General features: G+C 45.7%; 15 non-coding genes across 15 annotated transcripts; all 15 read left to right on the plus strand.

Annotated features, from left to right (window-relative positions):
* Positions 1 to 1,597: 1,597 nt before the first annotated feature.
* On the plus strand, positions 1,598 to 1,669 carry TRNAP-UGG (transfer RNA proline (anticodon UGG)). The gene has a single exon. It is a non-coding gene; the product is annotated as a tRNA-Pro (tRNA).
* A 2,168-nt stretch (positions 1,670 to 3,837) lies between these two features.
* TRNAP-UGG (transfer RNA proline (anticodon UGG)) lies at positions 3,838 to 3,909 on the plus strand. Its single transcript has one exon. It is a non-coding gene; the product is annotated as a tRNA-Pro (tRNA).
* A 2,329-nt stretch (positions 3,910 to 6,238) lies between these two features.
* On the plus strand, positions 6,239 to 6,310 carry TRNAP-UGG (transfer RNA proline (anticodon UGG)). The gene has a single exon. It is a non-coding gene; the product is annotated as a tRNA-Pro (tRNA).
* Positions 6,311 to 8,638: 2,328 nt separating this feature from the next.
* TRNAP-UGG (transfer RNA proline (anticodon UGG)) lies at positions 8,639 to 8,710 on the plus strand. Its single transcript has one exon. It is a non-coding gene; the product is annotated as a tRNA-Pro (tRNA).
* Positions 8,711 to 11,515: 2,805 nt separating this feature from the next.
* TRNAP-UGG (transfer RNA proline (anticodon UGG)) lies at positions 11,516 to 11,587 on the plus strand. Its single transcript has one exon. It is a non-coding gene; the product is annotated as a tRNA-Pro (tRNA).
* Positions 11,588 to 14,712: 3,125 nt separating this feature from the next.
* On the plus strand, positions 14,713 to 14,784 carry TRNAP-UGG (transfer RNA proline (anticodon UGG)). The gene has a single exon. It is a non-coding gene; the product is annotated as a tRNA-Pro (tRNA).
* Positions 14,785 to 16,628: 1,844 nt separating this feature from the next.
* Positions 16,629 to 16,700, plus strand: TRNAP-UGG (transfer RNA proline (anticodon UGG)). The gene has a single exon. It is a non-coding gene; the product is annotated as a tRNA-Pro (tRNA).
* A 3,127-nt stretch (positions 16,701 to 19,827) lies between these two features.
* On the plus strand, positions 19,828 to 19,899 carry TRNAP-UGG (transfer RNA proline (anticodon UGG)). The gene has a single exon. It is a non-coding gene; the product is annotated as a tRNA-Pro (tRNA).
* Positions 19,900 to 20,628: 729 nt separating this feature from the next.
* TRNAP-UGG (transfer RNA proline (anticodon UGG)) lies at positions 20,629 to 20,700 on the plus strand. Its single transcript has one exon. It is a non-coding gene; the product is annotated as a tRNA-Pro (tRNA).
* A 2,328-nt stretch (positions 20,701 to 23,028) lies between these two features.
* TRNAP-UGG (transfer RNA proline (anticodon UGG)) lies at positions 23,029 to 23,100 on the plus strand. The gene has a single exon. It is a non-coding gene; the product is annotated as a tRNA-Pro (tRNA).
* Positions 23,101 to 25,428: 2,328 nt separating this feature from the next.
* TRNAP-UGG (transfer RNA proline (anticodon UGG)) lies at positions 25,429 to 25,500 on the plus strand. The gene has a single exon. It is a non-coding gene; the product is annotated as a tRNA-Pro (tRNA).
* A 408-nt stretch (positions 25,501 to 25,908) lies between these two features.
* On the plus strand, positions 25,909 to 25,980 carry TRNAP-CGG (transfer RNA proline (anticodon CGG)). The gene has a single exon. It is a non-coding gene; the product is annotated as a tRNA-Pro (tRNA).
* Positions 25,981 to 26,229: 249 nt separating this feature from the next.
* Positions 26,230 to 26,301, plus strand: TRNAP-UGG (transfer RNA proline (anticodon UGG)). Its single transcript has one exon. It is a non-coding gene; the product is annotated as a tRNA-Pro (tRNA).
* A 568-nt stretch (positions 26,302 to 26,869) lies between these two features.
* Positions 26,870 to 26,942, plus strand: TRNAP-UGG (transfer RNA proline (anticodon UGG)). The gene has a single exon. It is a non-coding gene; the product is annotated as a tRNA-Pro (tRNA).
* Positions 26,943 to 27,509: 567 nt separating this feature from the next.
* Positions 27,510 to 27,581, plus strand: TRNAP-UGG (transfer RNA proline (anticodon UGG)). Its single transcript has one exon. It is a non-coding gene; the product is annotated as a tRNA-Pro (tRNA).
* Positions 27,582 to 27,713: the final 132 nt, after the last annotated feature.

The raw sequence follows: 27,713 nt of genomic DNA on the forward strand, positions 1-27,713 counted from the left end.
TCCGTTGGTCTAGGGGTATGATACTCGCTTTGGGTGCGAGTGGTCCCGGGTTCAAATCACGGACGGACGCGAGTAGATGCAGAAGTAATTAAGTGACTATGTAAATGCAACTAACTACAGGGTAGGTCTATGAGTTGAGCATGTTTAGTTACACACATGGTTCGTTGGTCTAGGGCTATGACCCTCAATTTGGGTGCGAGTGGTCTCAGGTTCAAATCCCGGACGGACCCGCGTTTTTGCAGAAGTAATTAAGTGACTATTTAAATGCAACTAACTACAGGGTAGGTCTATGAGTTGAGCATGTTTAGTTACACACATGGTTCGTTGGTCTAGGGCTATGACACTCGCTTTGGGTGCGAGTGGTCTCGGGTTCAAATCCCGGACGGACCCGAGTTTTTGCAGAAGTAATTTAGTGACTATTTAAATGAACTAACAACAAGGTAGGCCTATGAGTTGAGCATATTTAGTTACAGGCATGGTCCGTTGGTCTAGGGGTATGATACTCGCTTAGGGTGTGAGTGGTCACGAGATAAAATCCCGGACGAACCCGAGTTTTTGCAGAAGTAATTTAGTGACTATTTAAACGCAACTAACTACCGGGTAGGCCTATGAGTTGAGCATGTTTAGTTACACACATGGTCCGTTGGTCTAGGGGTGTAATACTCGCTTAGGGTGTGAGTGGTCCCGTGATAAAATCCCGGACGGACCCGAGTTTTTGCAAAAGTAAATTAGTGACTATTTTAATGCAACCAACTACAGGGTAGGCCTATGAGTTGAGCATGTTTAGTTACACACATGGTCCGTTGGTCTAGGGGTATGATACTCGCTTAGGGTGTGAGTGGTCCCGAGATAAAATCCCGGACGGACCCGAGTTTTTTGCCGAAGTAATTTAGTTACTTTTTAAAAGCAACTTACTACAGGGTAGGCCTATGAGTTGAGCATGTTTAGTTACACACATAGTTCGTTGGTCTAGGGCTATGACCCTCAATTTGGGTGCGAGTGGTCTCGGATTAAAATCCCGGACGGACCCGCGTTTTTGCAGAAGTAATTAAGTGACTATTTAAATGCAACTAACTACAGGGTAGGTCTATGAGTTGAGCATGTTTAGTTACACACATGGTTCGTTGGTCTAGGGCTATGACACTCGCTTTGGGTGCGAGTGGTCTCGGGCTCAAATCCCGGACGGACCCGAGTTTTTGCAGAAGAAATTTAGTGACTATTTAAATGAACTAACAACAAGGTAGGCCTATGAGTTGAGCATATTTGGTTACATACATGGTTCGTTGGTCTAGGGCTATGACACTCGCTTTGGGTGCGAGTGGTCTCGGGTTCATATCCCGGACGGACCCGCGTTTTTGCAGAAGTAATTAAGTGACTATTTAAATGCAACTAACTACAGGGTAGGCCTATGAGTTGAGCATGTTTAGTTACACACATGGTCCGTTGGTCTAGGGGTATGATACTCGCTTAGGGTGTGAGTGGTCCCGAGATAAAATCCCGGACGGACCCGAGTTTTTGCAAAAGTAAATTAGTGACTATTTTAATGCAACTAGCTACAGGGTAGGCCTATGAGTTGAGCATGTTTAGTTACACACATGGTCCGCTGGTCTAGGGGTATGATACTCGCTTTGGGTGCGAGTGGTCCCGGGTTCAAATCCCGGACGGACCCGAGTTTATGCAGAAGCAATTTAGTGACTATTTAAATGCAACCAACTACAGGGTAGGCCTATGAGTTGAGCATGTTTAGTTACACACATGGTCCGTTGGTCTAGGGGTATGATACTCGCTTAGGGTGTGAGTGGTCCCGAGATAAAATCCCGGACGGACCCGAGTTTTTTGCCGAAGTAATTTAGTTACTTTTTAAAAGCAACTTACTACAGGGTAGGCCTATGAGTTGAGCATGTTTAGTTACACACATGGTCCGTTGGTCTAGGGGTATGATACTCGCTTTGGGTGCGAGTGGTCCCGGGTTCAAATCCCGGGCGGACTCGAGTTTTTGCAAAAGTAAATTAGTGACTATTTTAATGCAACTAACTACAGGGTAGGCCTATGAGTTGAGCATGTTTAGTTACACACATGGTCCGTTGGTCTAGGGGTATGATACTCGCTTTGGGTGCGAGTGGTCCCGGGTTCAAATCACGGACGGACGCGAGTAGATGCAGAAGTAATTAAGTGACTATGTAAATGCAACTAACTACAGGGTAGGTCTATGAGTTGAGCATGTTTAGTTACACACATGGTTCGTTAGTCTAGGGCTATGACCCTCAATTTGGGTGCGAGTGGTCTCAGGTTCAAATCCCGGACGGACCCGCGTTTTTGCAGAAGTAATTAAGTGACTATTTAAATGCAACTAACTACAGGGTAGGTCTATGAGTTGAGCATGTTTAGTTACACACATGGTTCGTTGGTCTAGGGCTATGACCCTCAATTTGGGTGCGAGTGGTCTCAGGTTCAAATCCCGGACGGACCCGCGTTTTTGCAGAAGTAATTAAGTGACTATTTAAATGCAACTAACTACAGGGTAGGTCTATGAGTTGAGCATGTTTAGTTACACACATGGTTCGTTGGTCTAGGGCTATGACACTCGCTTTGGGTGCGAGTGGTCTCGGGTTCAAATCCCGGACGGACCCGAGTTTTTGCAGAAGTAATTTAGTGACTATTTAAATGAACTAACAACAAGGTAGGCCTATGAGTTGAGCATATTTAGTTACAGGCATGGTCCGTTGGTCTAGGGGTATGATACTCGCTTAGGGTGTGAGTGGTCACGAGATAAAATCCCGGACGAACCCGAGTTTTTGCAGAAGTAATTTAGTGACTATTTAAACGCAACTAACTACCGGGTAGGCCTATGAGTTGAGCATGTTTAGTTACACACATGGTCCGTTGGTCTAGGGGTGTAATACTCGCTTAGGGTGTGAGTGGTCCCGTGATAAAATCCCGGACGGACCCGAGTTTTTGCAAAAGTAAATTAGTGACTATTTTAATGCAACAAACTACAGGGTAGGCCTATGAGTTGAGCATGTTTAGTTACACACATGGTCCGTTGGTCTAGGGGTATGATACTCGCTTAGGGTGTGAGTGGTCCCGAGATAAAATCCCGGACGGACCCGAGTTTTTTGCCGAAGTAATTTAGTTACTTTTTAAAAGCAACTTACTACAGGGTAGGCCTATGAGTTGAGCATGTTTAGTTACACACATAGTTCGTTGGTCTAGGGCTATGACCCTCAATTTGGGTGCGAGTGGTCTCGGATTAAAATCCCGGACGGACCCGCGTTTTTGCAGAAGTAATTAAGTGACTATTTAAATGCAACTAACTACAGGGTAGGTCTATGAGTTGAGCATGTTTAGTTACACACATGGTTCGTTGGTCTAGGGCTATGACACTCGCTTTGGGTGCGAGTGGTCTCGGGCTCAAATCCCGGACGGACCCGAGTTTTTGCAGAAGAAATTTAGTGACTATTTAAATGAACTAACAACAAGGTAGGCCTATGAGTTGAGCATATTTAGTTACATACATGGTTCGTTGGTCTAGGGCTATGACACTCGCTTTGGGTGCGAGTGGTCTCGGGTTCATATCCCGGACGGACCCGCGTTTTTGCAGCAGTAATTAAGTGACTATTTAAATGCAACTAACTACAGGGTAGGCCTATGAGTTGAGCATGTTTAGTTACACACATGGTCCGTTGGTCTAGGGGTATGATACTCGCTTAGGGTGTGAGTGGTCCCGAGATAAAATCCCGGACGGACCCGAGTTTTTGCAAAAGTAAATTAGTGACTATTTTAATGCAACTAGCTACAGGGTAGGCCTATGAGTTGAGCATGTTTAGTTACACACATGGTCCGCTGGTCTAGGGGTATGATACTCGCTTTGGGTGCGAGTGGTCCCGGGTTCAAATCCCGGACGGACCCGAGTTTATGCAGAAGCAATTTAGTGACTATTTAAATGCAACCAACTACAGGGTAGGCCTATGAGTTGAGCATGTTTAGTTACACACATGGTCCGTTGGTCTAGGGGTATGATACTCGCTTAGGGTGTGAGTGGTCCCGAGATAAAATCCCGGACGGACCCGAGTTTTTTGCCGAAGTAATTTAGTTACTTTTTAAAAGCAACTTACTACAGGGTAGGCCTATGAGTTGAGCATGTTTAGTTACACACATGGTCCGTTGGTCTAGGGGTATGATACTCGCTTTGGGTGCGAGTGGTCCCGGGTTCAAATCCCGGGCGGACTCGAGTTTTTGCAAAAGTAAATTAGTGACTATTTTAATGCAACTAACTACAGGGTAGGCCTATGAGTTGAGCATGTTTAGTTACACACATGGTCCGTTGGTCTAGGGGTATGATACTCGCTTTGGGTGCGAGTGGTCCCGGGTTCAAATCACGGACGGACGCGAGTAGATGCAGAAGTAATTAAGTGACTATGTAAATGCAACTAACTACAGGGTAGGTCTATGAGTTGAGCATGTTTAGTTACACACATGGTTCGTTGGTCTAGGGCTATGACCCTCAATTTGGGTGCGAGTGGTCTCAGGTTCAAATCCCGGACGGACCCGCGTTTTTGCAGAAGTAATTAAGTGACTATTTAAATGCAACTAACTACAGGGTAGGTCTATGAGTTGAGCATGTTTAGTTACACACATGGTTCGTTGGTCTAGGGCTATGACACTCGCTTTGGGTGCGAGTGGTCTCGGGTTCAAATCCCGGACGGACCCGAGTTTTTGCAGAAGTAATTTAGTGACTATTTAAATGAACTAACAACAAGGTAGGCCTATGAGTTGAGCATATTTAGTTACAGGCATGGTCCGTTGGTCTAGGGGTATGATACTCGCTTAGGATGTGAGTGGTCACGAGATAAAATCCCGGACGAACCCGAGTTTTTGCAGAAGTAATTTAGTGACTATTTAAACGCAACTAACTACCGGGTAGGCCTATGAGTTGAGCATGTTTAGTTACACACATGGTCCGTTGGTCTAGGGGTGTAATACTCGCTTAGGGTGTGAGTGGTCCCGTGATAAAATCCCGGACGGACCCGAGTTTTTGCAAAAGTAAATTAGTGACTATTTTAATGCAACCAACTACAGGGTAGGCCTATGAGTTGAGCATGTTTAGTTACACACATGGTCCGTTGGTCTAGGGGTATGATACTCGCTTAGGGTGTGAGTGGTCCCGAGATAAAATCCCGGACGGACCCGAGTTTTTTGCCGAAGTAATTTAGTTACTTTTTAAAAGCAACTTACTACAGGGTAGGCCTATGAGTTGAGCATGTTTAGTTACACACATGGTCCGTTGGTCTAGGGGTATGATACTCGCTTTGGGTGCGAGTGGTCCCGGGTTCAAATCCCGGGCGGACTCGAGTTTTTGCAAAAGTAAATTAGTGACTATTTTAATGCAACTAACTACAGGGTAGGCCTATGAGTTGAGCATGTTTAGTTACACACATGGTCCGTTGGTCTAGGGGTATGATACTCGCTTTGGGTGCGAGTGGTCCCGGGTTCAAATCACGGACGGACGCGAGTAGATGCAGAAGTAATTAAGTGACTATGTAAATGCAAATAACTACAGGGTAGGCCTATGAGTTGAGCATGTTTAGATACACACATGGTCCGTTGGTCTAGGGGTATGATACTCGCTTTGGGTGCGAGTGGTCCCGGGTTCAGATCCCGGGCGGACTCGAGTTTTTGCAAAAGTAAATTAGTGACTATTTTAATGCAACTAACTACAGGGTAGGCCTATGAGTTGAGCATGTTTAGTTACACACATGGTCCGTTGGTCTAGGGGTATGATACTCGCTTTGGGTGCGAGTGGTCCCGGGTTCAAATCACGGACGGACGCGAGTAGATGCAGAAGTAATTAAGTGACTATGTAAATGCAACTAACTACAGGGTAGGCCTATGAGTTGAGCATATTTAGTTACAGGCATGGTCCGTTGGTCTAGGGGTATGATACTCGCTTTGGGTGCGAGTGGTCTCGGGTTCCTATCCCGGACGGACCCGCGTTTTTGCAGAAGTAATTAAGTGACTATTTAAATGCAACTAACTACAGGGTAGGCCTATGAGTTGAGCATGTTTAGTTACACACATGGTCCGTTGGTCTAGGGGTATGATACTCGCTTAGGGTGTGAGTGGTCCCGAGATAAAATCCCGGACGGACCCGAGTTTTTGCAAAAGTAAATTAGTGACTATTTTAATGCAACTAGCTACAGGGTAGGCCTATGAGTTGAGCATGTTTAGTTACACACATGGTCCGCTGGTCTAGGGGTATGATACTCGCTTTGGGTGCGAGTGGTCCCGGGTTCAAATCCCGGACGGACCCGAGTTTATGCAGAAGCAATTTAGTGACTATTTAAATGCAACCAACTACAGGGTAGGCCTATGAGTTGAGCATGTTTAGTTACACACATGGTCCGTTGGTCTAGGGGTATGATACTCGCTTAGGGTGTGAGTGGTCCCGAGATAAAATCCCGGACGGACCCGAGTTTTTTGCCGAAGTAATTTAGTTACTTTTTAAAAGCAACTTACTACAGGGTAGGCCTATGAGTTGAGCATGTTTAGTTACACACATGGTCCGTTGGTCTAGGGGTATGATACTCGCTTTGGGTGCGAGTGGTCCCGGGTTCAAATCCCGGGCGGACTCGAGTTTTTGCAAAAGTAAATTAGTGACTATTTTAATGCAACTAACTACAGGGTAGGCCTATGAGTTGAGCATGTTTAGTTACACACATGGTCCGTTGGTCTAGGGGTATGATACTCGCTTTGGGTGCGAGTGGTCCCGGGTTCAAATCACGGACGGACGCGAGTAGATGCAGAAGTAATTAAGTGACTATGTAAATGCAACTAACTACAGGGTAGGTCTATGAGTTGAGCATGTTTAGTTACACACATGGTTCGTTGGTCTAGGGCTATGACCCTCAATTTGGGTGCGAGTGGTCTCAGGTTCAAATCCCGGACGGACCCGCGTTTTTGCAGAAGTAATTAAGTGACTATTTAAATGCAACTAACTACAGGGTAGGTCTATGAGTTGAGCATGTTTAGTTACACACATGGTTCGTTGGTCTAGGGCTATGACACTCGCTTTGGGTGCGAGTGGTCTCGGGTTCAAATCCCGGACGGACCCGAGTTTTTGCAGAAGTAATTTAGTGACTATTTAAATGAACTAACAACAAGGTAGGCCTATGAGTTGAGCATATTTAGTTACAGGCATGGTCCGTTGGTCTAGGGGTATGATACTCGCTTAGGATGTGAGTGGTCACGAGATAAAATCCCGGACGAACCCGAGTTTTTGCAGAAGTAATTTAGTGACTATTTAAACGCAACTAACTACCGGGTAGGCCTATGAGTTGAGCATGTTTAGTTACACACATGGTCCGTTGGTCTAGGGGTGTAATACTCGCTTAGGGTGTGAGTGGTCCCGTGATAAAATCCCGGACGGACCCGAGTTTTTGCAAAAGTAAATTAGTGACTATTTTAATGCAACCAACTACAGGGTAGGCCTATGAGTTGAGCATGTTTAGTTACACACATGGTCCGTTGGTCTAGGGGTATGATACTCGCTTAGGGTGTGAGTGGTCCCGAGATAAAATCCCGGACGGACCCGAGTTTTTTGCCGAAGTAATTTAGTTACTTTTTAAAAGCAACTTACTACAGGGTAGGCCTATGAGTTGAGCATGTTTAGTTACACACATGGTCCGTTGGTCTAGGGGTATGATACTCGCTTTGGGTGCGAGTGGTCCCGGGTTCAAATCCCGGGCGGACTCGAGTTTTTGCAAAAGTAAATTAGTGACTATTTTAATGCAACTAACTACAGGGTAGGCCTATGAGTTGAGCATGTTTAGTTACACACATGGTCCGTTGGTCTAGGGGTATGATACTCGCTTTGGGTGCGAGTGGTCCCGGGTTCAAATCACGGACGGACGCGAGTAGATGCAGAAGTAATTAAGTGACTATGTAAATGCAAATAACTACAGGGTAGGTCTATGAGTTGAGCATGTTTAGTTACACACATGGTTCGTTGGTCTAGGGCTATGACCCTCAATTTGGGTGCGAGTGGTCTCAGGTTCAAATCCCGGACGGACCCGCGTTTTTGCAGAAGTAATTAAGTGACTATTTAAATGCAACTAACTACAGGGTAGGTCTATGAGTTGAGCATGTTTAGTTACACACATGGTTCGTTGGTCTAGGGCTATGACACTCGCTTTGGGTGCGAGTGGTATCGGGTTCAAATCCCGGACGGACCCGAGTTTTTGCAGAAGTAATTTAGTGACTATTTAAATGAACTAACAACAAGGTAGGCCTATGAGTTGAGCATATTTAGTTACAGGCATGGTCCGTTGGTCTAGGGGTATGATACTCGCTTTGGGTGCGAGTGGTCTCGGGTTCCTATCCCGGACGGACCCGCGTTTTTGCAGAAGTAATTAAGTGACTATTTAAATGCAACTAACTACAGGGTAGGCCTATGAGTTGAGCATGTTTAGTTACACACATGGTCCGTTGGTCTAGGGGTATGATACTCGCTTTGGGTGCGAGTGGTCCCGGGTTCAGATCCCGGGCGGACTCGAGTTTTTGCAAAAGTAAATTAGTGACTATTTTAATGCAACTAGCTACAGGGTAGGCCTATGAGTTGAGCATGTTTAGTTACACACATGGTCCGCTGGTCTAGGGGTATGATACTCGCTTTGGGTGCGAGTGGTCCCGGGTTCAAATCCCGGACGGACCCGAGTTTATGCAGAAGCAATTTAGTGACTATTTAAATGCAACCAACTACAGGGTAGGCCTATGAGTTGAGCATGTTTAGTTACACACATGGTCCGTTGGTCTAGGGGTATGATACTCGCTTAGGGTGTGAGTGGTCCCGAGATAAAATCCCGGACGGACCCGAGTTTTTTGCCGAAGTAATTTAGTTACTTTTTAAAAGCAACTTACTACAGGGTAGGCCTATGAGTTGAGCATGTTTAGTTACACACATGGTCCGTTGGTCTAGGGGTATGATACTCGCTTTGGGTGCGAGTGGTCCCGGGTTCAAATCCCGGGCGGACTCGAGTTTTTGCAAAAGTAAATTAGTGACTATTTTAATGCAACTAACTACAGGGTAGGCCTATGAGTTGAGCATGTTTAGTTACACACATGGTCCGTTGGTCTAGGGGTATGATACTCGCTTTGGGTGCGAGTGGTCCCGGGTTCAAATCACGGACGGACGCGAGTAGATGCAGAAGTAATTAAGTGACTATGTAAATGCAACTAACTACAGGGTAGGTCTATGAGTTGAGCATGTTTAGTTACACACATGGTTCGTTGGTCTAGGGCTATGACCCTCAATTTGGGTGCGAGTGGTCTCGGGTTCAAATCCCGGACGGACCCGAGTTTTTGCAGAAGTAATTTAGTGACTATTTAAATGAACTAACAACAAGGTAGGCCTATGAGTTGAGCATATTTAGTTACAGGCATGGTCCGTTGGTCTAGGGGTATGATACTCGCTTAGGGTGTGAGTGGTCACGAGATAAAATCCCGGACGAACCCGAGTTTTTGCAGAAGTAATTTAGTGACTATTTAAACGCAACTAACTACCGGGTAGGCCTATGAGTTTAGCATGTTTAGTTACACACATGGTCCGTTGGTCTAGGTGTATGATACTCGCTTTGGGTGCGAGTGGTCCCGGGTTCAAATCCCGGACGGACCCGAGTTTATGCAGAAGCAATTTAGTGACTATTTAAATGCAACCAACTACAGGGTAGGCCTATGAGTTGAGCATGTTTAGTTACACACATGGTCCGTTGGTCTAGGGGTATGATACTCGCTTAGGGTGTGAGTGGTCCCGAGATAAAATCCCGGACGGACCCGAGTTTTTTGCCGAAGTAATTTAGTTACTTTTTAAAAGCAACTTACTACAGGGTAGGCCTATGAGTTGAGCATGTTTAGTTACACACATGGTCCGTTGGTCTAGGGGTATGATACTCGCTTTGGGTGCGAGTGGTCCCGGGTTCAAATCACGGACGGACGCGAGTAGATGCAGAAGTAATTAAGTGACTATGTAAATGCAACTAACTACAGGGTAGGTCTATGAGTTGAGCATGTTTAGTTACACACATGGTTCGTTGGTCTAGGGCTATGACCCTCAATTTGGGTGCGAGTGGTCTCAGGTTCAAATCCCGGACGGACCCGCGTTTTTGCAGAAGTAATTAAGTGACTATTTAAATGCAACTAACTACAGGGTAGGTCTATGAGTTGAGCATGTTTAGTTACACACATGGTTCGTTGGTCTAGGGCTATGACACTCGCTTTGGGTGCGAGTGGTCTCGGGTTCAAATCCCGGACGGACCCGAGTTTTTGCAGAAGTAATTTAGTGACTATTTAAATGAACTAACAACAAGGTAGGCCTATGAGTTGAGCATATTTAGTTACAGGCATGGTCCGTTGGTCTAGGGGTATGATACTCGCTTAGGGTGTGAGTGGTCACGAGATAAAATCCCGGACGAACCCGAGTTTTTGCAGAAGTAATTTAGTGACTATTTAAACGCAACTAACTACCGGGTAGGCCTATGAGTTGAGCATGTTTAGTTACACACATGGTCCGTTGGTCTAGGGGTGTAATACTCGCTTAGGGTGTGAGTGGTCCCGTGATAAAATCCCGGACGGACCCGAGTTTTTGCAAAAGTAAATTAGTGACTATTTTAATGCAACCAACTACAGGGTAGGCCTATGAGTTGAGCATGTTTAGTTACACACATGGTCCGTTGGTCTAGGGGTATGATACTGGCTTAGGGTGTGAGTGGTCCCGAGATAAAATCCCGGACGGACCCGAGTTTTTTGCCGAAGTAATTTAGTTACTTTTTAAAAGCAACTTACTACAGGGTAGGCCTATGAGTTGAGCATGTTTAGTTACACACATAGTTCGTTGGTCTAGGGCTATGACCCTCAATTTGGGTGCGAGTGGTCTCGGATTAAAATCCCGGACGGACCCGCGTTTTTGCAGAAGTAATTAAGTGACTATTTAAATGCAACTAACTACAGGGTAGGTCTATGAGTTGAGCATGTTTAGTTACACACATGGTTCGTTGGTCTAGGGCTATGACACTCGCTTTGGGTGCGAGTGGTCTCGGGCTCAAATCCCGGACGGACCCGAGTTTTTGCAGAAGAAATTTAGTGACTATTTAAATGAACTAACAAGGTAGGCCTATGAGTTGAGCATATTTGGTTACATACATGGTTCGTTGGTCTAGGGCTATGACACTCGCTTTGGGTGCGAGTGGTCTCGGGTTCATATCCCGGACGGACCCGCGTTTTTGCAGAAGTAATTAAGTGACTATTTAAATGCAACTAACTACAGGGTAGGCCTATGAGTTGAGCATGTTTAGTTACACACATGGTCCGTTGGTCTAGGGGTATGATACTCGCTTAGGGTGTGAGTGGTCCCGAGATAAAATCCCGGACGGACCCGAGTTTTTGCAAAAGTAAATTAGTGACTATTTTAATGCAACTAGCTACAGGGTAGGCCTATGAGTTGAGCATGTTTAGTTACACACATGGTCCGCTGGTCTAGGGGTATGATACTCGCTTTGGGTGCGAGTGGTCCCGGGTTCAAATCCCGGACGGACCCGAGTTTATGCAGAAACAATTTAGTGACTATTTAAATGCAACCAACTACAGGGTAGGCCTATGAGTTGAGCATGTTTAGTTACACACATGGTCCGTTGGTCTAGGGGTATGATACTCGCTTAGGGTGTGAGTGGTCCCGAGATAAAATCCCGGACGGACCCGAGTTTTTTGCCGAAGTAATTTAGTTACTTTTTAAAAGCAACTTACTACAGGGTAGGCCTATGAGTTGAGCATGTTTAGTTACACACATGGTCCGTTGGTCTAGGGGTATGATACTCGCTTTGGGTGCGAGTGGTCCCGGGTTCAAATCCCGGGCGGACTCGAGTTTTTGCAAAAGTAAATTAGTGACTATTTTAATGCAACTAACTACAGGGTAGGCCTATGAGTTGAGCATGTTTAGTTACACACATGGTCCGTTGGTCTAGGGGTATGATACTCGCTTTGGGTGCGAGTGGTCCCGGGTTCAAATCACGGACGGACGCGAGTAGATGCAGAAGTAATTAAGTGACTATGTAAATGCAACTAACTACAGGGTAGGTCTATGAGTTGAGCATGTTTAGTTACACACATGGTTCGTTGGTCTAGGGCTATGACCCTCAATTTGGGTGCGAGTGGTCTCAGGTTCAAATCCCGGACGGACCCGCGTTTTTGCAGAAGTAATTAAGTGACTATTTAAATGCAACTAACTACAGGGTAGGTCTATGAGTTGAGCATGTTTAGTTACACACATGGTTCGTTGGTCTAGGGCTATGACACTCGCTTTGGGTGCGAGTGGTCTCGGGTTCAAATCCCGGACGGACCCGAGTTTTTGCAGAAGTAATTTAGTGACTATTTAAATGAACTAACAACAAGGTAGGCCTATGAGTTGAGCATATTTAGTTACAGGCATGGTCCGTTGGTCTAGGGGTATGATACTCGCTTAGGGTGTGAGTGGTCACGAGATAAAATCCCGGACGAACCCGAGTTTTTGCAGAAGTAATTTAGTGACTATTTAAACGCAACTAACTACCGGGTAGGCCTATGAGTTGAGCATGTTTAGTTACACACATGGTCCGTTGGTCTAGGTGTATGATACTCGCTTTGGGTGCGAGTGGTCCCGGGTTCAAATCCCGGACGGACCCGAGTTTATGCAGAAGCAATTTAGTGACTATTTAAATGCAACCAACTACAGGGTAGGCCTATGAGTTGAGCATGTTTAGTTACACACATGGTCCGTTGGTCTAGGGGTATGATACTCGCTTAGGGTGTGAGTGGTCCCGAGATAAAATCCCGGACGGACCCGAGTTTTTTGCCGAAGTAATTTAGTTACTTTTTAAAAGCAACTTACTACAGGGTAGGCCTATGAGTTGAGCATGTTTAGTTACACACATGGTCCGTTGGTCTAGGGGTATGATACTCGCTTTGGGTGCGAGTGGTCCCGGGTTCAAATCCCGGGCGGACTCGAGTTTTTGCAAAAGTAAATTAGTGACTATTTTAATGCAACTAACTACAGGGTAGGCCTATGAGTTGAGCATGTTTAGTTACACACATGGTCCGTTGGTCTAGGGGTATGATACTCGCTTTGGGTGCGAGTGGTCCCGGGTTCAAATCACGGACGGACGCGAGTAGATGCAGAAGTAATTAAGTGACTATGTAAATGCAACTAACTACAGGGTAGGTCTATGAGTTGAGCATGTTTAGTTACACACATGGTTCGTTGGTCTAGGGCTATGACCCTCAATTTGGGTGCGAGTGGTCTCAGGTTCAAATCCCGGACGGACCCGCGTTTTTGCAGAAGTAATTAAGTGACTATTTAAATGCAACTAACTACAGGGTAGGTCTATGAGTTGAGCATGTTTAGTTACACACATGGTTCGTTGGTCTAGGGCTATGACACTCGCTTTGGGTGCGAGTGGTCTCGGGTTCAAATCCCGGACGAACCCGAGTTTTTGCAGAAGTAATTTAGTGACTATTTAAATGAACTAACAACAAGGTAGGCCTATGAGTTGAGCATATTTAGTTACAGGCATGGTCCGTTGGTCTAGGGGTATGATACTCGCTTAGGGTGTGAGTGGTCACGAGATAAAATCCCGGACGAACCCGAGTTTTTGCAGAAGTAATTTAGTGACTATTTAAACGCAACTAACTACCGGGTAGGCCTATGAGTTGAGCATGTTTAGTTACACACATGGTCCGTTGGTCTAGGGGTGTAATACTCGCTTAGGGTGTGAGTGGTCCCGTGACAAAATCCCGGACGGACCCGAGTTTTTGCAAAAGTAAATTAGTGACTATTTTAATGCAACCAACTACAGGGTAGGCCTATGAGTTGAGCATGTTTAGTTACACACATGGTCCGTTGGTCTAGGGGTATGATACTGGCTTAGGGTGTGAGTGGTCCCGAGATAAAATCCCGGACGGACCCGAGTTTTTTGCCGAAGTAATTTAGTTACTTTTTAAAAGCAACTTACTACAGGGTAGGCCTATGAGTTGAGCATGTTTAGTTACACACATAGTTCGTTGGTCTAGGGCTATGACCCTCAATTTGGGTGCGAGTGGTCTCGGATTAAAATCCCGGACGGACCCGCGTTTTTGCAGAAGTAATTAAGTGACTATTTAAATGCAACTAACTACAGGGTAGGTCTATGAGTTGAGCATGTTTAGTTACACACATGGTTCGTTGGTCTAGGGCTATGACACTCGCTTTGGGTGCGAGTGGTCTCGGGCTCAAATCCCGGACGGACCCGAGTTTTTGCAGAAGAAATTTAGTGACTATTTAAATGAACTAACAAGGTAGGCCTATGAGTTGAGCATATTTGGTTACATACATGGTTCGTTGGTCTAGGGCTATGACACTCGCTTTGGGTGCGAGTGGTCTCGGGTTCATATCCCGGACGGACCCGCGTTTTTGCAGAAGTAATTAAGTGACTATTTAAATGCAACTAACTACAGGGTAGGCCTATGAGTTGAGCATGTTTAGTTACACACATGGTCCGTTGGTCTAGGGGTATGATACTCGCTTAGGGTGTGAGTGGTCCCGAGATAAAATCCCGGACGGACCCGAGTTTTTGCAAAAGTAAATTAGTGACTATTTTAATGCAACTAGCTACAGGGTAGGCCTATGAGTTGAGCATGTTTAGTTACACACATGGTCCGCTGGTCTAGGGGTATGATACTCGCTTTGGGTGCGAGTGGTCCCGGGTTCAAATCCCGGACGGACCCGAGTTTATGCAGAAGCAATTTAGTGACTATTTAAATGCAACCAACTACAGGGTAGGCCTATGAGTTGAGCATGTTTAGTTACACACATGGTCCGTTGGTCTAGGGGTATGATACTCGCTTAGGGTGTGAGTGGTCCCGAGATAAAATCCCGGACGGACCCGAGTTTTTTGCCGAAGTAATTTAGTTACTTTTTAAAAGCAACTTACTACAGGGTAGGCCTATGAGTTGAGCATGTTTAGTTACACACATGGTCCGTTGGTCTAGGGGTATGATACTCGCTTTGGGTGCGAGTGGTCCCGGGTTCAAATCCCGGGCGGACTCGAGTTTTTGCAAAAGTAAATTAGTGACTATTTTAATGCAACTAACTACAGGGTAGGCCTATGAGTTGAGCATGTTTAGTTACACACATGGTCCGTTGGTCTAGGGGTATGATACTCGCTTTGGGTGCGAGTGGTCCCGGGTTCAAATCACGGACGGACGCGAGTAGATGCAGAAGTAATTAAGTGACTATGTAAATGCAACTAACTACAGGGTAGGTCTATGAGTTGAGCATGTTTAGTTACACACATGGTTCGTTAGTCTAGGGCTATGACCCTCAATTTGGGTGCGAGTGGTCTCAGGTTCAAATCCCGGACGGACCCGCGTTTTTGCAGAAGTAATTAAGTGACTATTTAAATGCAACTAACTACAGGGTAGGTCTATGAGTTGAGCATGTTTAGTTACACACATGGTTCGTTGGTCTAGGGCTATGACACTCGCTTTGGGTGCGAGTGGTCTCGGGTTCAAATCCCGGACGGACCCGAGTTTTTGCAGAAGTAATTTAGTGACTATTTAAATGAACTAACAACAAGGTAGGCCTATGAGTTGAGCATATTTAGTTACAGGCATGGTCCGTTGGTCTAGGGGTATGATACTCGCTTTGGGTGCGAGTGGTCTCGGGCTCCTATCCCGGACGGACCCGCGTTTTTGCAGAAGTAATTAAGTGACTATTTAAATGCAACTAACTACAGGGTAGGCCTATGAGTTGAGCATGTTTAGTTACACACATGGTCCGTTGGTCTAGGGGTATGATACTCGCTTTGGGTGCGAGTGGTCCCGGGTTCAGATCCCAGGCGGACTCGAGTTTTTGCAAAAGTAAATTAGTGACTATTTTAATGCAACTAACTACAGGGTAGGCCTATGAGTTGAGCATGTTTAGTTACACACATAGTTCGTTGGTCTAGGGCTATGACCCTCAATTTGGGTGCGAGTGGGCTCGGATTAAAATCCCGGACGGACCCGCGTTTTTGCAGAAGTAATTAAGTGACTATTTAAATGCAACTAACTACAGGGTAGGTCTATGAGTTGAGCATGTTTAGTTACACACATGGTTCGTTGGTCTAGGGCTATGACACTCGCTTTGGGTGCGAGTGGTCTCGGGCTCAAATCCCGGACGGACCCGAGTTTTTGCAGAAGAAATTTAGTGACTATTTAAATGAACTAACAAGGTAGGCCTATGAGTTGAGCATATTTGGTTACATACATGGTTCGTTGGTCTAGGGCTATGACACTCGCTTTGGGTGCGAGTGGTCTCGGGTTCATATCCCGGACGGACCCGCGTTTTTGCAGAAGTAATTAAGTGACTATTTAAATGCAACTAACTACAGGGTAGGCCTATGAGTTGAGCATGTTTAGTTACACACATGGTCCGTTGGTCTAGGGGTATGATACTCGCTTAGGGTGTGAGTGGTCCCGAGATAAAATCCCGGACGGACCCGAGTTTTTGCAAAAGTAAATTAGTGACTATTTTAATGCAACTAGCTACAGGGTAGGCCTATGAGTTGAGCATGTTTAGTTACACACATGGTCCGCTGGTCTAGGGGTATGATACTCGCTTTGGGTGCGAGTGGTCCCGGGTTCAAATCCCGGACGGACCCGAGTTTATGCAGAAGCAATTTAGTGACTATTTAAATGCAACCAACTACAGGGTAGGCCTATGAGTTGAGCATGTTTAGTTACACACATGGTCCGTTGGTCTAGGGGTATGATACTCGCTTAGGGTGTGAGTGGTCCCGAGATAAAATCCCGGACGGACCCGAGTTTTTTGCCGAAGTAATTTAGTTACTTTTTAAAAGCAACTTACTACAGGGTAGGCCTATGAGTTGAGCATGTTTAGTTACACACATGGTCCGTTGGTCTAGGGGTATGATACTCGCTTTGGGTGCGAGTGGTCCCGGGTTCAAATCCCGGGCGGACTCGAGTTTTTGCAAAAGTAAATTAGTGACTATTTTAATGCAACTAACTACAGGGTAGGCCTATGAGTTGAGCATGTTTAGTTACACACATGGTCCGTTGGTCTAGGGGTATGATACTCGCTTTGGGTGCGAGTGGTCCCGGGTTCAAATCACGGACGGACGCGAGTAGATGCAGAAGTAATTAAGTGACTATGTAAATGCAACTAACTACAGGGTAGGTCTATGAGTTGAGCATGTTTAGTTACACACATGGTTCGTTAGTCTAGGGCTATGACCCTCAATTTGGGTGCGAGTGGTCTCAGGTTCAAATCCCGGACGGACCCGCGTTTTTGCAGAAGTAATTAAGTGACTATTTAAATGCAACTAACTACAGGGTAGGTCTATGAGTTGAGCATGTTTAGTTACACACATGGTTCGTTGGTCTAGGGCTATGACACTCGCTTTGGGTGCGAGTGGTCTCGGGTTCAAATCCCGGACGGACCCGAGTTTTTGCAGAAGTAATTTAGTGACTATTTAAATGAACTAACAACAAGGTAGGCCTATGAGTTGAGCATATTTAGTTACAGGCATGGTCCGTTGGTCTAGGGGTATGATACTCGCTTTGGGTGCGAGTGGTCTCGGGTTCCTATCCCGGACGGACCCGCGTTTTTGCAGAAGTAATTAAGTGACTATTTAAATGCAACTAACTACAGGGTAGGCCTATGAGTTGAGCATGTTTAGATACACACATGGTCCGTTGGTCTAGGGGTATGATACTCGCTTTGGGTGCGAGTGGTCCCGGGTTCAGATCCCGGGCGGACTCGAGTTTTTGCAAAAGTAAATTAGTGACTATTTTAATGCAACTAACTACAGGGTAGGCCTATGAGTTGAGCATGTTTAGTTACACACATGGTCCGTTGGTCTAGGGGTATGATACTCGCTTTGGGTGCGAGTGGTCCCGGGTTCAAATCACGGACGGACGCGAGTAGATGCAGAAGTAATTAAGTGACTATGTAAATGCAACTAACTACAGGGTAGGTCTATGAGTTGAGCATGTTTAGTTACACACATGGTCCGTTGGTCTAGGGGTATGATACTCGCTTTGGGTGCGAGTGGTCCCGGGTTCAAATCCCGGGCGGACTCGAGTTTTTGCAAAAGTAAATTAGTGACTATTTTAATGCAACTAACTACAGGGTAGGCCTATGAGTTGAGCATGTTTAGTTACACACATGGTCCGTTGGTCTAGGGGTATGATACTCGCTTTGGGTGCGAGTGGTCCCGGGTTCAAATCACGGACGGACGCGAGTAGATGCAGAAGTAATTAAGTGACTATGTAAATGCAACTAACTACAGGGTAGGTCTATGAGTTGAGCATGTTTAGTTACACACATGGTTCGTTGGTCTAGGGCTATGACCCTCAATTTGGGTGCGAGTGGTCTCAGGTTCAAATCCCGGACGGACCCGCGTTTTTGCAGAAGTAATTAAGTGACTATTTAAATGCAACTAACTACAGGGTAGGTCTATGAGTTGAGCATGTTTAGTTACACACATGGTTCGTTGGTCTAGGGCTATGACACTCGCTTTGGGTGCGAGTGGTCTCGGGTTCAAATCCCGGACGGACCCGAGTTTTTGCAGAAGTAATTTAGTGACTATTTAAATGAACTAACAACAAGGTAGGCCTATGAGTTGAGCATATTTAGTTACAGGCATGGTCCGTTGGTCTAGGGGTATGATACTCGCTTAGGGTGTGAGTGGTCACGAGATAAAATCCCGGACGAACCCGAGTTTTTGCAGAAGTAATTTAGTGACTATTTAAACGCAACTAACTACCGGGTAGGCCTATGAGTTGAGCATGTTTAGTTACACACATGGTCCGTTGGTCTAGGGGTGTAATACTCGCTTAGGGTGTGAGTGGTCCCGTGATAAAATCCCGGACGGACCCGAGTTTTTGCAAAAGTAAATTAGTGACTATTTTAATGCAACCAACTACAGGGTAGGCCTATGAGTTGAGCATGTTTAGTTACACACATGGTCCGTTGGTCTAGGGGTATGATACTCGCTTAGGGTGTGAGTGGTCCCGAGATAAAATCCCGGACGGACCCGAGTTTTTTGCCGAAGTAATTTAGTTACTTTTTAAAAGCAACTTACTACAGGGTAGGCCTATGAGTTGAGCATGTTTAGTTACACACATAGTTCGTTGGTCTAGGGCTATGACCCTCAATTTGGGTGCGAGTGGTCTCGGATTAAAATCCCGGACGGACCCGCGTTTTTGCAGAAGTAATTAAGTGACTATTTAAATGCAACTAACTACAGGGTAGGTCTATGAGTTGAGCATGTTTAGTTACACACATGGTTCGTTGGTCTAGGGCTATGACACTCGCTTTGGGTGCGAGTGGTCTCGGGCTCAAATCCCGGACGGACCCGAGTTTTTGCAGAAGAAATTTAGTGACTATTTAAATGAACTAACAACAAGGTAGGCCTATGAGTTGAGCATATTTAGTTACATACATGGTTCGTTGGTCTAGGGCTATGACACTCGCTTTGGGTGCGAGTGGTCTCGGGTTCATATCCCGGACGGACCCGCGTTTTTGCAGCAGTAATTAAGTGACTATTTAAATGCAACTAACTACAGGGTAGGCCTATGAGTTGAGCATGTTTAGTTACACACATGGTCCGTTGGTCTAGGGGTATGATACTCGCTTAGGGTGTGAGTGGTCCCGAGATAAAATCCCGGACGGACCCGAGTTTTTGCAAAAGTAAATTAGTGACTATTTTAATGCAACTAGCTACAGGGTAGGCCTATGAGTTGAGCATGTTTAGTTACACACATGGTCCGCTGGTCTAGGGGTATGATACTCGCTTTGGGTGCGAGTGGTCCCGGGTTCAAATCCCGGACGGACCCGAGTTTATGCAGAAGCAATTTAGTGACTATTTAAATGCAACCAACTACAGGGTAGGCCTATGAGTTGAGCATGTTTAGTTACACACATGGTCCGTTGGTCTAGGGGTATGATACTCGCTTAGGGTGTGAATGGTCCCGAGATAAAATCCCGGACGGACCCGAGTTTTTTGCCGAAGTAATTTAGTTACTTTTTAAAAGCAACTTACTACAGGGTAGGCCTATGAGTTGAGCATGTTTAGTTACACACATGGTCCGTTGGTCTAGGGGTATGATACTCGCTTTGGGTGCGAGTGGTCCCGGGTTCAAATCCCGGGCGGACTCGAGTTTTTGCAAAAGTAAATTAGTGACTATTTTAATGCAACTAACTACAGGGTAGGCCTATGAGTTGAGCATGTTTAGTTACACACATGGTCCGTTGGTCTAGGGGTATGATACTCGCTTTGGGTGCGAGTGGTCCCGGGTTCAAATCACGGACGGACGCGAGTAGATGCAGAAGTAATTAAGTGACTATGTAAATGCAACTAACTACAGGGTAGGTCTATGAGTTGAGCATGTTTAGTTACACACATGGTTCGTTGGTCTAGGGCTATGACCCTCAATTTGGGTGCGAGTGGTCTCAGGTTCAAATCCCGGACGGACCCGCGTTTTTGCAGAAGTAATTAAGTGACTATTTAAATGCAACTAACTACAGGGTAGGTCTATGAGTTGAGCATGTTTAGTTACACACATGGTCCGCTGGTCTAGGGGTATGATACTCGCTTTGGGTGCGAGTGGTCCCGGGTTCAAATCCCGGACGGACCCGAGTTTATGCAGAAGCAATTTAGTGACTATTTAAATGCAACCAACTACAGGGTAGGCCTATGAGTTGAGCATGTTTAGTTACACACATGGTCCGTTGGTCTAGGGGTATGATACTCGCTTAGGGTGTGAGTGGTCCCGAGATAAAATCCCGGACGGACCCGAGTTTTTTGCCGAAGTAATTTAGTTACTTTTTAAAAGCAACTTACTACAGGGTAGGCCTATGAGTTGAGCATGTTTAGTTACACACATGGTCCGTTGGTCTAGGGGTATGATACTCGCTTTGGGTGCGAGTGGTCCCGGGTTCAAATCCCGGGCGGACTCGAGTTTTTGCAAAAGTAAATTAGTGACTATTTTAATGCAACTAACTACAGGGTAGGCCTATGAGTTGAGCATGTTTAGTTACACACATGGTCCGTTGGTCTAGGGGTATGATACTCGCTTTGGGTGCGAGTGGTCCCGGGTTCAAATCACGGACGGACGCGAGTAGATGCAGAAGTAATTAAGTGACTATGTAAATGCAACTAACTACAGGGTAGGTCTATGAGTTGAGCATGTTTAGTTACACACATGGTTCGTTGGTCTAGGGCTATGACCCTCAATTTGGGTGCGAGTGGTCTCAGGTTCAAATCCCGGACGGACCCGCGTTTTTGCAGAAGTAATTAAGTGACTATTTAAATGCAACTAACTACAGGGTAGGTCTATGAGTTGAGCATGTTTAGTTACACACATGGTTCGTTGGTCTAGGGCTATGACACTCGCTTTGGGTGCGAGTGGTCTCGGGTTCAAATCCCGGACGGACCCGAGTTTTTGCAGAAGTAATTTAGTGACTATTTAAATGAACTAACAACAAGGTAGGCCTATGAGTTGAGTATATTTAGTTACAGGCATGGTCCGTTGGTCTAGGGGTATGATACTCGCTTAGGATGTGAGTGGTCACGAGATAAAATCCCGGACGAACCCGAGTTTTTGCAGAAGTAATTTAGTGACTATTTAAACGCAACTAACTACCGGGTAGGCCTATGAGTTGAGCATGTTTAGTTACACACATGGTCCGTTGGTCTAGGGGTGTAATACTCGCTTAGGGTGTGAGTGGTCCCGTGATAAAATCCCGGACGGACCCGAGTTTTTGCAAAAGTAAATTAGTGACTATTTTAATGCAACCAACTACAGGGTAGGCCTATGAGTTGAGCATGTTTAGTTACACACATGGTCCGTTGGTCTAGGGGTATGATACTCGCTTAGGGTGTGAGTGGTCCCGAGATAAAATCCCGGACGGACCCGAGTTTTTTGCCGAAGTAATTTAGTTACTTTTTAAAAGCAACTTACTACAGGGTAGGCCTATGAGTTGAGCATGTTTAGTTACACACATGGTCCGTTGGTCTAGGGGTATGATACTCGCTTTGGGTGCGAGTGGTCCCGGGTTCAAATCCCGGGCGGACTCGAGTTTTTGCAAAAGTAAATTAGTGACTATTTTAATGCAACTAACTACAGGGTAGGCCTATGAGTTGAGCATGTTTAGTTACACACATGGTCCGTTGGTCTAGGGGTATGATACTCGCTTTGGGTGCGAGTGGTCCCAGGTTCAAATCACGGACGGACGCGAGTAGATGCAGAAGTAATTAAGTGACTATGTAAATGCAACTAACTACAGGGTAGGTCTATGAGTTGAGCATGTTTAGTTACACACATGGTTCGTTGGTCTAGGGCTATGACCCTCAATTTGGGTGCGAGTGGTCTCAGGTTCAAATCCCGGACGGACCCGCGTTTTTGCAGAAGTAATTAAGTGACTATTTAAATGCAACTAACTACAGGGTAGGTCTATGAGTTGAGCATGTTTAGTTACACACATGGTTCGTTGGTCTAGGGCTATGACACTCGCTTTGGGTGCGAGTGGTATCGGGTTCAAATCCCGGACGGACCCGAGTTTTTGCAGAAGTAATTTAGTGACTATTTAAATGAACTAACAACAAGGTAGGCCTATGAGTTGAGCATATTTAGTTACAGGCATGGTCCGTTGGTCTAGGGGTATGATACTCGCTTTGGGTGCGAGTGGTCTCGGGTTCCTATCCCGGACGGACCCGCGTTTTTGCAGAAGTAATTAAGTGACTATTTAAATGCAACTAACTACAGGGTAGGCCTATGAGTTGAGCATGTTTAGTTACACACATGGTCCGTTGGTCTAGGGGTATGATACTCGCTTTGGGTGCGAGTGGTCCCGGGTTCAGATCCCGGGCGGACTCGAGTTTTTGCAAAAGTAAATTAGTGACTATTTTAATGCAACTAGCTACAGGGTAGGCCTATGAGTTGAGCATGTTTAGTTACACACATGGTCCGCTGGTCTAGGGGTATGATACTCGCTTTGGGTGCGAGTGGTCCCGGGTTCAAATCCCGGACGGACCCGAGTTTATGCAGAAGCAATTTAGTGACTATTTAAATGCAACCAACTACAGGGTAGGCCTATGAGTTGAGCATGTTTAGTTACACACATGGTCCGTTGGTCTAGGGGTATGATACTCGCTTAGGGTGTGAGTGGTCCCGAGATAAAATCCCGGACGGACCCGAGTTTTTTGCCGAAGTAATTTAGTTACTTTTTAAAAGCAACTTACTACAGGGTAGGCCTATGAGTTGAGCATGTTTAGTTACACACATGGTCCGTTGGTCTAGGGGTATGATACTCGCTTTGGGTGCGAGTGGTCCCGGGTTCAAATCCCGGGCGGACTCGAGTTTTTGCAAAAGTAAATTAGTGACTATTTTAATGCAACTAACTACAGGGTAGGCCTATGAGTTGAGCATGTTTAGTTACACACATGGTCCGTTGGTCTAGGGGTATGATACTCGCTTTGGGTGCGAGTGGTCCCGGGTTCAAATCACGGACGGACGCGAGTAGATGCAGAAGTAATTAAGTGACTATGTAAATGCAACTAACTACAGGGTAGGTCTATGAGTTGAGCATGTTTAGTTACACACATGGTTCGTTGGTCTAGGGCTATGACCCTCAATTTGGGTGCGAGTGGTCTCAGGTTCAAATCCCGGACGGACCCGCGTTTTTGCAGAAGTAATTAAGTGATTATTTAAATGCAACTAACTACAGGGTAGGTCTATGAGTTGAGCATGTTTAGTTACACACATGGTTCGTTGGTCTAGGGCTATGACACTCGCTTTGGGTGCGAGTGGTCTCGGGTTCAAATCCCGGACGGACCCGAGTTTTTGCAGAAGTAATTTAGTGACTATTTAAATGAACTAACAACAAGGTAGGCCTATGAGTTGAGCATATTTAGTTACAGGCATGGTCCGTTGGTCTAGGGGTATGATACTCGCTTAGGGTGTGAGTGGTCACGAGATAAAATCCCGGACGAACCCGAGTTTTTGCAGAAGTAATTTAGTGACTATTTAAACGCAACTAACTACCGGGTAGGCCTATGAGTTGAGCATGTTTAGTTACACACATGGTCCGTTGGTCTAGGGGTGTAATACTCGCTTAGGGTGTGAGTGGTCCCGTGATAAAATCCCGGACGGACCCGAGTTTTTGCAAAAGTAAATTAGTGACTATTTTAATGCAACCAACTACAGGGTAGGCCTATGAGTTGAGCATGTTTAGTTACACACATGGTCCGTTGGTCTAGGGGTATGATACTCGCTTAGGGTGTGAGTGGTCCCGAGATAAAATCCCGGACGGACCCGAGTTTTTTGCCGAAGTAATTTAGTTACTTTTTAAAAGCAACTTACTACAGGGTAGGCCTATGAGTTGAGCATGTTTAGTTACACACATGGTCCGTTGGTCTAGGGGTATGATACTCGCTTTGGGTGCGAGTGGTCCCGGGTTCAAATCCCGGGCGGACTCGAGTTTTTGCAAAAGTAAATTAGTGACTATTTTAATGCAACTAACTACAGGGTAGGCCTATGAGTTGAGCATGTTTAGTTACACACATGGTCCGTTGGTCTAGGGGTATGATACTCGCTTTGGGTGCGAGTGGTCCCGGGTTCAAATCACGGACGGACGCGAGTAGATGCAGAAGTAATTAAGTGACTATGTAAATGCAACTAACTACAGGGTAGGTCTATGAGTTGAGCATGTTTAGTTACACACATGGTTCGTTGGTCTAGGGCTATGACCCTCAATTTGGGTGCGAGTGGTCTCAGGTTCAAATCCCGGACGGACCCGCGTTTTTGCAGAAGTAATTAAGTGACTATTTAAATGCAACTAACTACAGGGTAGGTCTATGAGTTGAGCATGTTTAGTTACACACATGGTTCGTTGGTCTAGGGCTATGACACTCGCTTTGGGTGCGAGTGGTCTCGGGTTCAAATCCCGGACGGACCCGAGTTTTTGCAGAAGTAATTTAGTGACTATTTAAATGAACTAACAACAAGGTAGGCCTATGAGTTGAGCATATTTAGTTACAGGCATGGTCCGTTGGTCTAGGGGTATGATACTCGCTTAGGGTGTGAGTGGTCACGAGATAAAATCCCGGACGAACCCGAGTTTTTGCAGAAGTAATTTAGTGACTATTTAAACGCAACTAACTACCGGGTAGGCCTATGAGTTGAGCATGTTTAGTTACACACATGGTCCGTTGGTCTAGGGGTGTAATACTCGCTTAGGGTGTGAGTGGTCCCGTGATAAAATCCCGGACGGACCCGAGTTTTTGCAAAAGTAAATTAGTGACTATTTTAATGCAACTAACTACAGGGTAGGCCTATGAGTTGAGCATGTTTAGTTACACACATGGTCCGTTGGTCTAGGGGTATGATACTCGCTTTGGGTGCGAGTGGGCCCGGGTTCAAATCCCGGACGGACCCTAGTATATGCAGAAGTAATTAAGTGACTATTTAAATGCAACTAAGTACAGGGTAGGTCTATGGGTTGAGCATGTTTGGTTACACACATGGTTCGTTGGTCTAGGATTATGACACTCGCTTTGGGTGCGAGTGGTCTCGGGTTCAAATCCCGGACGGACCCGAGTTTTTGCAGAAGTAATTTAGTGACTATTGAAATGAACTAACAACAAGGTAGGCCTATGAGTTGAGCATATTTAGTTACAGGCATGGTCCGTTGGTCTAGGGGTATGATACTCGCTTAAAGTGTGAGTGGTCACGAGATAAAATCCCGGACGAACCCGAGTTTTTGCAGAAGTAATTTAGTGACTATTTAAACGCAACTAACTACCGGGTAGACCTATGAGTTGAGCATGTTTCAGTATCATTCGTGGTCCGTTGGTCTAGGGGTATGATACACGCTTCGGGTGTGAGTGGCCCCGGGTTCAAATCCCGGACGGACCCGAGTTTATGCAGAAGCAATTCAGTGACTATTTAAAAGCAACTAACTACAAGGTAGGCCTATGAGTTGAGCATGTTTAGTTACACACATGGTCCGTTGGTCTAGGGGTGTGATACTCGCTTAGGGTGTGAGTGGTCCCGAGATAAAATCCCGGACGGACCAGAGTTTTTTGCCGAAGTAATTTAGTGACTATTTAAAAGCAACTAACTACAGGGTAGGCCTATGAGTTGAGCATGTTTAGTTACACACATGGTCCGTTGGTCTAGGGGTATGATACTCGCTTTGGGTGCGAGTGGTCCCGGGTTCAAATCCCGGACGGACCCGAGTTTTTGCAAAAGTAAATTAGTGACTATTTTATTGCAACTAACTACAGGGTAGGCCTATGAGTTGAGCATGTTTAGATACACACATGGTTCGTTGGTCTAGGGCTATGACACTCGCTTTGGGTGCGAGTGGTCTCGGGTTCAAATCCCGGACGGACCCGAGTTTTTGCAGAAGTAATTTAGTGACTATTTAAATGAACTAACAACAAGGTAGGCCTATGAGTTGAGCATATTTAGTTACAGGCATGGTCCGTTGGTCTAGGGGTATGATACTCGCTTAAGGTGTGAGTGGTCACGAGATAAAATCCCGGACGAACCCGAGTTTTTGCAGAAGTAATTTAGTGACTATTTAAACGCAACTAACTACCGGGTAGACCTATGAGTTGAGCATGTTTAATTACACACATGGTCCGTTGGTCTAGGGGTATGATACTCGCTTAGGGTGTGAGTGGTCCCGAGATAAAATCCCGGACGGACCCGAGTTTTTTGCCGAAGTAATTTAGTGACTATTTAAAAGCAACTTACTACAGGGTAGGCCTATGAGTTGAGCATGTTTAGTTACACACATGGTCCGTTGGTCTAGGGGTATGATACTCGCTTTGGGTGCGAGTGGTCCCGGGTTCAAATCCCGGACGGACACGAGTTTATGCAGAAGCAATTTAGTGACTATTTAAATGCAACCAACTACAGGGTAGGTCTATGAGTTGAGCATGTTTAGTTACACACATGGTTCGTTGGCCTAGGGCTATGACACTCGCTTTGGGTGCGAGTGGTCTCGGGTTCAAATCCCGGACGGACCCGAGTTTTTGCAGAAGAAATTTTGTGACTATTTAAATGCAACTAACTACAGGGTAGGTCTATGAGTTGAGCATATTTAGTTACAGGCATGGTCCGTTGGTCTAGGGGTATGATACTCGCTTAAGGTGTGAGTGGCCACGAGATAAAATCCCGGACGAACCCGAGTTTTTGCAGAAGTAATTTAGTGACTATTTAGACGCAACTAACTACCGGGTAGACCTATGAGTTGAGCATGTTTAATTACACACATGGTCCGTTGGTCTAGGGGTATGATACTCGCTTAGGGTGTGAGTGGTCCCGAGATAAAATCCCGGACGGACCCGAGTTTTTGTAAAAGTAAATTAGTGACTATTGTAATGCAACTAGCTACAGGGTAGGCCTATAAGTTGAGCATGTTTATTTACACACATGGTCCGTTGGTCTAGGGGTATGATACTCGCTTTGGGTGCGAGTGGTCCCGGGTTCAAATCCCGGACGGACCCGAGTTTATGCAGAAGCAATTTAGTGACTATTTAAATGCAACCAACTACAGGGTAGGCCTATGAGTTGAGCATGTTTAGTTACACACATGGTCCGTTGGTCTAGGGGTATGATACTCGCTTTGGGTGCGAGTG

This window comes from Phalangium opilio, unplaced genomic scaffold, assembly GCF_054372755.1.
Source record: "Phalangium opilio isolate 3A_F unplaced genomic scaffold, DU_Popi_V2 ptg000093l_1, whole genome shotgun sequence".
NCBI classification, from domain to species: Eukaryota; Metazoa; Arthropoda; class Arachnida; order Opiliones; family Phalangiidae; genus Phalangium; species Phalangium opilio.